General features: G+C 38.1%; 1 long non-coding RNA gene across 1 annotated transcript; it reads right to left on the reverse strand.

The window, feature by feature from the left end:
* Window positions 1-3,348: 3,348 nt before the first annotated feature.
* Window positions 3,349-6,036, reverse strand: LOC140924706 (uncharacterized). Its single transcript, XR_012164327.1, has 3 exons — window positions 5,933-6,036; window positions 3,738-3,854; window positions 3,349-3,453 (listed from the first exon to the last, which is right to left on the reverse strand). It is a non-coding gene; the product is annotated as an uncharacterized lncRNA (long non-coding RNA).
* Window positions 6,037-9,938: the final 3,902 nt, after the last annotated feature.

The following is a 9,938-nucleotide window of genomic DNA, read 5'->3' on the forward strand; positions in this document are numbered from 1 at the left end:
ACGTGACAGTTACTCCGATCGCCAAAAATTTTATGTTATATTGTAGATTGATCTATATGTTATCCATTCTATGTGTTAGACTAACGATAAAAGTAAAGGTGGGGATACCAGAGAGCTTCAAAGTAGGATGGTACCCCCCCAAAAAAACTGGGTCGAGTCACCTTAAAGAACAGAATTTTTCAAAGTCCAAAAAATCCGCCTTTCTAAAACTGCCATTTTTTTCTTTGTTTAGATTTGATCAAAATAACACTAGAAATAATGCTTTCTGACTTTGCAAAGAAAAAAGAATTTTTTTTTACCTTAAAAAACAGCATTTTTCAAAGTCCAAAAAATCGCATTTTTTTAGGGGATAACTCATGCTTTTGATGAAAAAATTCCAATTATTTGGTTTATTTAGATTTGGTCAAAATAAGACTAAAATAATGCTTGGCGACTTTGCAGAGAAAAACGAAACCCTTTTGACTATAAAAAACAGAATTATTCAAACTCAAAAAAATCGCATTTTTCCAAAGGCGTAACTCATGCTTTTAACCAAAAAATGCCAATTTTTCTCTTTATTTACAATTGATCAAAAAAAGACAAGAAATAAAGCTTGGCGACTTTGCAGAAAAAAAGAAACCTTTTTTCACTTTAAAAAACAGAATTTTTCCAAAAAATCGCATTTTTTCAAAGGGGTTAACCCATGCTTTTAGTCAAAAAATGCCAATTTTTCGTTTATTTAGGTTTGGTCAAAATAAGACTAGAAATAATGCTTAATGACTTCGCAGAGGAAAACGAAACTTTTTTTTGGCTATAAAAACAGAATTTTTGAAAGTCGAAAAAATCGCATTTTTTCCAAAGGGGTTAACTTATGATTTTGGCCAAAAAATGGCAATTTTTCCTTTATTTACATTTGGTCAAAATAAGACAAGAAATATTGCTTAGTGACCTTGCAGAGAAAAAAAAACCTTTCTTTGGCTATAAAAAACAGAATTTTTCAAAGTTTAAAAAATCGCACTTTTCCAAAGGGGCTAACCCATGGTTTTGGACGAAAAATGCCAATTATGAGGTTCATTTAGATTTGGTCAAAATAAGACTAGAAATAAATGCTTAGTGACTTTGCACGGTAAAAAGAAACCTTTTTGACTTTGAAAAACAGAATTTTTGAAAGTCCAAAAAATCGCATTTTTTTCCAAAGGGGTTAACTTATGCTTTTGGCCAAAAAATGCCATTTTTTCCTTTATTTACATTTGGTCAAAATAAGACTAGAAATATTGCTTAGTGACTTTGCAGAGAAAAAAGAAACCTCTTTTACTATATGTATATATATATGAAAGAATTTTTTAAAGTCCAAAAAAGGGTTGATCAAAAAACGCCCAATTCTTTTTTGTTTAGATCTGGTCAAAATAAGACTAGAAATAATGCTTAGCGACTTTGCAGAGAAAAAAAAACCTGTTTTGACCATAAAAAACAGAATTTTTTAAAGCCCAAAAAATCCGCCTTACCAAAGGGGTTAACCCATGCTTTTGGTCAAAAAATGCCATTTTTTTTCTCTACTTAGATTTGGTCAAAATAAGACTACAAAATAATAATGCTTAATTACCTTGAAGAAAATAAAAGACACCTTTTTTGACTATAAAAAAAACAGAATTTTTCAAAGTCCAAAAAATTGCATTTTTTTCAAAGGGGTTAATCCATGTTTTTGGCCAAAAAAATGCCAAGTTTTTCATAATTTAAATCTGATCAAAATAAGCCTAGAAATAATACTTTCTGACTTTGCAGAGAAAAGAGAAACCTTTTTTGACCTTAAAACACAGAATTTTTGAAAGTCCAAAAAGTCTAAAACATCGCACTTTTCCATGCTTTTGGTCCAAAAATGCCACTTTTTGGTTATTTAGATTTGGTCAAAATGTAGTATCAGCTTTATTCGCAATTTAAGTGCTCTTATCTGAGGACTTCAGGCTATATGACCAGAAAATATACTCTGTACACCATCGACAACGTCCTCATAGCTGCTCTACAGAAGGTAGTTTCCACAAAAAGTTCTGTAAAATGAATACTTGGCTGTATTCTCTGTCTTTGACTCAGTTATAAGGTATGTCCAATTCACAGTGAAGTGACAGAATAATGCCAGACACATTGTGCAGTTCATGATCTGCATTGACAAAGGCTGTGCTAAAAAGAAGAGAAAAAACAATCAGTTAAAAAAGTGACAAAATGTATCACAAGAGTTGTGCTTCTTGTCACCCTTAGTGTGATTTGTCCTTTTCCATGAAAACCATGGAGTTTTTATTCATGAAGAAAGCTACAGAGAGAAAGCTATATGTCTTGAGAGAAGCAGTTCCTACTGATAAATCTGCTGTGTGTTCACTGCTGTATAGAGTATCGTCCTCCAAAAACGTCTGCAAGAGCAATAACCATAGCCATAATCAATGCAGATAGCTCAAGGGACTTCCACTGATCACAATCACAACAGGAGCAGAGGAAAAGTCTGCATAATTATTAAGTACTGACTGACTGAAAAGGCATGTTGGGTATCCTGAATTTATTGGAGTTGGGTGGCAGGTTCCTCCATTAGGCAGGCTGACACCACAGCAAAAAGGGCAGGCATTAGGGATGCTTTTGTAGTTAGGCACTACAAATAGGGAAGAACAGTTAGTATGAGTTGCTGGTTTCCATACTTACTGGTTTATTGGTTGGCCGGTTCTATGATTTCTGATCTCTTGTGTTATGTAGATTAAGTGACACCGGTTTCTGCCAAAACAGTTCATCGGCCACATAACACCACTACACCTTCCACAAGTTCAGCTTTCATTAGAATCCGTCCATACTCAAGCATCCAGCCACCATAGGGAATCCAGTTTCATACAAGTAGTATCCTCCACAAGTTTCCAGTCAGTTATCTGGAATGTATAGGGGATGCATCAGAGTGGAGTTGTGGATCCATGATGAAAACAAGTGTAGAGGAACAGGCATTATAAGTACTGAGTGAGTGGGTGTATTGAGTATCCTAGATTTTCTGGAGTTGGATGGTAGGTTCCTTTGATTTCAAGTTGACACCGCAGCAAAAAGGGCAGGCATCAGGGATGCTTTTGTAGTTCAACACTACAAACAGCGAAGAACAGTTGGGTGGCAGGTTCCTCCAATAGGCAAGCTGACACCACAGCAAAAAGGGCAGACATTAGGGATGCTTTTGTAGTTGAGCTCTACAAATAGGGAAGAACAGTTCGTATGAGTTGTTGGTTTCCATACTTACTGGTTTATTGGTTGGCCGGTTCTATGATTTCTGATCTCTTGTGTTATGTAGATTAAGTGACACCGGTTTCTGCCAAAACAGTTCATCGGCCACATAACACCACTACACCTTCCACAAGTTCAGCTTTCATTGGAATCCGCCCACACTCAAGCATCCAGCCACCATAAGGAGTCCAATTTCATACAAGTAGTATCTTCCACACATTTCCAGTCAGTTATCTGGAATGTATAGGGGATGCATCAGAGTGGAGTTGTGGATCAATGATCACAACAAGTGAAGAGGAACAGTCATTGAAGAACTGACTGAGTGGGTGTGTGATTAAATCAGGTGTTTAGGAGGTCCAGAGAGCAATCAGCATCAAAATGTATCACCAAATACTTGTTTAACAAGTCACTCTTGTTATACTAAATAGCTTTTTCCAACTTTAAAACCACAAAATGTTTATTCTCAAGGAAAAGTATTAGACAGTTATTAATCTAAAAAATTGAATTAAGTCACATACCTGATTGACAAATCCAGGGTACATGATGGAGGGAAAAAAAACAACAGTCGCTGGGCCTACATGCCAGGTCTTCTTTCTTCCACATGACAAGCGAGAAATGTTACCACCACACTCCTTCTAATAAATGATATATGAAATATGATAACAAGTACAAAAGTCAATATTTAAATTCAAATCAATGTTTCATGTCAAAAAGTGTGCTGAAATTGAAAAAACAACAATCGCCATAGATCAAGTGTCTCTTTATCCCACTTATAAATCTGCTGTATGTTGACTGCTGCAAACTGTGTTCCTTCAAGGATTTGGGAAAAAGAGATAATGATAGCCATAATCAAATGAAGACAGGTAATTACCATGATTGTTGTCATGCAGTGACCACAATCACACAGGAGTAGAGAAACCGTTAGTTTGAGTACCAACTTATTTGGGTATCCTGGGTTTACCAGGACACACCACAGCAACAGGGCAAAGCACAAGGGATGCCTGTGTGGTTAAAGACTACAAATAGGGAAGAACAGTTAGTATGAGTTGCTGGTTTCCATACTTACTGGTTTATTGGTTGGACGGTTCTATGATTTCTGATCTCTTGTGTTATGTAGATTAAGTGACACCGGTTTCTGCCGAAACAGTTCATCGGCCACATAACACCACCACACCATCCACAAGTTCAGCTTTCATTGGAATCCGCCCATACTCAAGCATCCAGCCACCATAAGGAATCCAATTTCATACAAGTAGTATCTTCCACAAGTTTCCAGTCAGTTATCTGGAATGTATAGGGGATGCATCAGAGTGGAGTTGTGGATCCATGATCACAACAAGTGTAGAGGAACAGGCATTATAAGTACTGACTGAGTGAGTGTGTTGAGTATCCTAGATTTTCTGGAGTTGGATGGTAGGTTCCTTTGATTTGCAAGTTAACACCACAGCAAAAAGGGCAGGCATCAGGGACGCTTTTGTAGTTCAACACTACAAACAGCGAAGAACAGTAGGGTGGCAGGTTCCTCCAATAGGCAGGCTGACACCACAGCAAAAAGGGCAGGCATTAGGGATGCTTTTGTAGTTGAGCACTACAAATAGGGAAGAACAGTTAGTATGAGTTGTTGGTTTCCATACTTACTGGTTTATTGGTTGGCCGGTTCTATGATTTCTGATCTCTTGTGTTATGTAGATTAAGTGACACCGGTTTCTGCCAAAACAGTTCATCGGCCACATAACACCACTACACCTTCCACAAGTTCAGCTTTCATTGGAATCCGCCCATACTCAAGCATCCAGCCACCATAAGGAATCCAATTTCATACAAGTAGTATCTTCCAAACGTTTCCAGTCAGTTATCTGGAATGTATAGGGGATGCATCAGAGTGGAGTTGTGGATCAATGATCACAACAAGTGAAGAGGAACAGGCATTATAAGTACTGACTGAGTGGGTGTGTTGAGTATCCTAGATTTTCTGGAGTTGGATGGTAGGTTCCTTTGATTTGCAAGTTAACACCACAGCAAAAAGGGCAGGCATCAGGGATGCTTTTGTAGTTCAACACTACAAACAGCGAAGAACAGTAGGGTGGCAGGTTCCTCCAATAGGCAGGCTGACACCACAGCAAAAAGGGCAGGCATTAGGGATGCTTTTGTAGTTGAGCACTACAAATAGGGAAGAACAGTTAGTATGAGTTGTTGGTTTCCATACTTACTGGTTTATTGGTTGGCTGGTTCTATGATTTCTGATCTCTTGTGTTATGTAGATTAAGTGACACCGGTTTCTGCCAAAACAGTTCATCGGCCACATAACACCACTACACCTTCCACAAGTTCAGCTTTCATTGGAATCCACCCATACTCAAGCATCCAGCCACCATAAGGAATCCAATTTCATACAAGTAGTATCTTCCAAACGTTTCCAGTCAGTTATCTGGAATGTATAGGGGATGCATCAGAGTGGAGTTGTGGATCAATGATCACAACAAGTGAAGAGGAACAGTCAGTAGGAGAACTGACTGAGTGGGTGTGTTATTAAATCAGGTGTTTAGGAGGTCCAGAGAGCAATCAGCATCACAATGTACCACCAAATACTTGTTTAACAAGTCACTCTTGTTATGCTAAATAACTTTTTCCAACTTTAAAACCACAAAATGTTAATTCTCAAGGAATGGTATTACACAGTTTTTAATCTAAAAAATTGAATTAAGTCACATACCTGATTGACAAATCCAGGGTACATGATGGAGGGAAAAAGTACAACAGTGGCTGGGCCTACATGCCAGCTCTGCTTTCTTCCACATGACAAGCGAGAAATCTTACCACCACACTCCTTCTAATAAATGATATATGAAATATGATAACAAGTACAAAAGTCATAGCCTGAAATTCGTCCGATTGCTTTGAGTCGTTTTCTCCTCTCAACAACGTCTGAATCGACCGGCCGTTAATGCTGTCCAGTGACGTCACTCACAACGGGAGTAATAACGACTTGAAGTAATCGGATGAAATTTAGGTTACAAAAGTCAATAATTATTTAAATTCAAATCAATGTTTTGTGTCAAGAAGTGTACTGAAATTGAAAAAACAACAATCGCCATAGATCAAGTGTCTCTTAATCCCACTTATAAATCTGCTGTGCCCCTTCAAGGATTTGAGCAAGAGTGATAATAATAGCCATAATCAAATGAAGACAGGTAAATGGTGATTCAGAATCACAAGAGGAGTAGAGAAACAGTTAGTTCGAGTACCAACTTATTTGGGTATCCTGGGTTTTTCCAGGTTCACACCACAGCAATAAGGCCAAGCACAAGGGATGCCTTTGTAGTTGAACACTACAAATAGGGAATATCACTAAGTATGAGTTTCTGGTTTCCATACTTACTGGTTTATAGGTTGACAGGTTCTATGTTTGCTGATCTCTCGTGGCATGTAGATTATTAAGAGTGGGCTTTTTGAGACGATCTGAATGAGGATAAGTGATCCGAGATCACTCAGATCATGGTAGATCAAATAAAATGATGACTCCACTCTGGACAAAAATTCATTGGTTCGTTTGGTCTACCATGATCCAAATGGTCTGGGAACTCCGATCCTAGTAAATCCTTATCATCCCAAAGGTCAACCCACCCCAAGTGACACCGGTTTCTGCCGAAACAGTTCATCGGCCATACACCACTACACCATATCCACAAGTTCAGCTTTCATTGGAATCTAGTCATACACAAGCAACCAGTGACTGTAAGGAATCCAATCTCATACAAGTAGTGTCTTCCTCAAGTTTCCAGCAGATATCTGGAATGTATGGGGCAGGGTGCTGTTTAGTCTGGCCCTTCTACCTTGGAGCAATCTGGCATAATTCTACCTGCCAGGAGCATAAGCTCCCGCCATCATAGCTCTAGTGGTCCCAAGGGCACGCAAGCCTCCCCGCCACGTCAAGGCACAGCACCAGGGGAGGTAAGACCTATTAATCCTTAAATGCTTTACAGCACTTCCATTCTGCCTTTGGATTGAATATAAGTGAATCTATCTGAGACTAACGTTTTTAAGCTAAAGTGTTCTCAACATACACTATCCCATAATCTCTGTAGTGTTCTTACCAGGATTTTACACACTGGGGTCCACAGGACCCATAGAGAAGCTGAGAGGTGGTCATGAGGGAGAAAAGCAGGTCACAATTTTCAGATACAGTTAACCCTTTAAGTCCCAATAGTGACCAACAGCAATTTTCTCCTAACAATGTCCATACACTGTCAAAAGATAAGGTTGTGAGAATATAAAAAATGATCACGAAAGAGAAAATGCCTTGATGTTTTATTAAATTCTCTCAACTAATTCTTAAAGGAAATGTATGGAGATCAGTTTGGAGAATTTGTATGTGGATACTGGGGCTTAAAGGGTTAACTCAATGCTTTACTCACAGGTCAGAGTAAGAGTGGATAACTCATCTGTTAATACAATTTTACAGCTGTGAATTAGCGTAAAGATGCCATAACCAATTAAATTTTAGCTAATATTAATATATAGATTTAGCCAGGGCTAAAAGCGAAGCTCCTATTAACTCGAATTTATAATTTAAATCAAACAATAAACTTGCAATTGTATGTTACAAATCAGTTAACTTTAGAGCACATTCATGTGACTTTTGAGCGAAAGGCTAAGTGATTTTAGAGAAAAATAATTTGCAAACAGTCCAAGCTAAGAGTGAACTTAATCTTACATCGAGTGGATAGCCTTATTATGTACACCCAAAAAATAGCAATCATCGATCACATTCAAGAGCCATAATGGCTCTTGATCACAGTAGATTAGGCCAGGAAAACAAATTCTCGGAAAACAAATCAGGCCAATTTTTTGCGTTCGACAAGTTTACAATTTCTTTTACAAAATCTTGCTAACAAGTCTGGGGACGTGTAAACCAACCTTTTATACTTTTTACACATCATCTGAGGTGAAACAGCACCATGAGGCACTGTTTTTATCATACAGACCTTGGACAGATCACAATTTTGCAATACAAATTGTACTCATTCAACATTCAGGTCGATCGAAGCACGCGTGGGCTTTTACCGAAACCGTTAAAAAAATTTCTAAAATCACCTATACGGCTTGCCGGTTCTCACTTTTGACAAGCGCCGAAGTGGACTGTTTAAATCAAGATTAATAGAGTTATACGCTTTAACATGATAAAAAATTTATTATGTTTATTTCTTTATTTAACGGTTTTGTAGTTATGCGTAATCTTCAAAAGCGTTTTATGCACGCGGCATTTTGACTACTCCTGCAAGCGATGTTCGTGAGCGACTGAAAACAAACGGCACAGCGATTAAAATTGCAAAAGAGACTACTAACAATCAATAAAAGGATAATAATTCGGTGAAACATATACAGAGACAACAATTTTCATTCACGAGGACAAGTAAAAAGTGTCTCTGAAAATCCTTGTTTATGTTTTAAGCCGACTTCCCGGCGTTTGCTTTTTTCAAAGATGAACTCGAGGCAAGAAAATCGCTCAAAGCTTTCTTTTACAGCCATAATTATAACTAAATATTATTTGGAACGTTTTCTTTCTATTTGCAGTGAGAAAATGTCTAAAGGCTTTTTAAAGTTCTATAAGCTTATAATCAAACCTGATACTCGGTCAGATCGATCATTGTCTCAAATCTTACAAACGTGCATAAACTAAATAACCGCATAAACTACGGCCGACTTCATTAAATTAGATATAAAAAAACAAACATCAAATACAATAATTTCTCAGGCTTACCATTCGAGATGCTCTTAAAACTATCAAGTAAGGCCAGAATCGCTCCAGACTTTTTAACCCTCTTACGCATCAAGCAAGGTGAAAAACGAAAACGATGCCATCCGAGATCGGATTTCCGACTTTGACAAACGACGTATTTCTCAACCAAAAACCCAATAAACCAACCAGCTATGAATAACAGAAGACTCTTGATAGTAGCAGAATTTCATTTTGTACATTCAGCGGAGAAAGACAGTTTAAAACATCACAAGTTGACAAAAAACTCTGTCAGCTTCAGCTGTCAAAGTAAGCAAGTTTCAAGATGCTGCATAAATTTTCCACATGAACTCACCTGTCAAATTTTGACCAATCAGAGCATAAAAATTGGACGTAGAGCGTGACCAACGCGTGACCTTGGTGAGAAAAGTCAAAAGCAACTGACATGTCTTCCCTGCCTATAAAAACTGGCTGAATTTTAGCTTCCGAGGTCAGTTTGAAATCAAAATTTTAATTATGCGACACATATAAAAAACAACATATTTCATATAAATTTAAAAAAAAATTAAACTTGAGCCCGCGATCATTTGAAAACTAGTAACTTGTCAGCGGATAACTTCAAAAAGATACTCGACCTCGATGGGTCCACACCTGAGCCCGCGATACGGTTAGGTGATACTGGTCAGCGGATACCCTGTTTTGACAGCTGTCAATTGATCACAACATTGATGGACTGTCACATTGATGTACAATATGTGCGCAATATCAGTCTTCCTGTGCTACCAAACTAGCTAGAAAGTGTGAGATTGAACATTGGTTTTCCTGTGGTGCGGACGGACGGGCGGGCTGCGGGCGGTGTACGGTCACGTGATTACCAAATTTTCTCGGATGGGTAGATTTACTTACCCATGGTGCTCCGCAGGCGCGCTTCGCGTGCCAGAGCTCCGCTATAAGGAAATGTACAAATGTGCGTATGTTTATG

The sequence above is a fragment of the Porites lutea genome, chromosome 14 (assembly GCF_958299795.1).
Source record: "Porites lutea chromosome 14, jaPorLute2.1, whole genome shotgun sequence".
Taxonomy (NCBI): Eukaryota; Metazoa; Cnidaria; class Anthozoa; order Scleractinia; family Poritidae; genus Porites; species Porites lutea.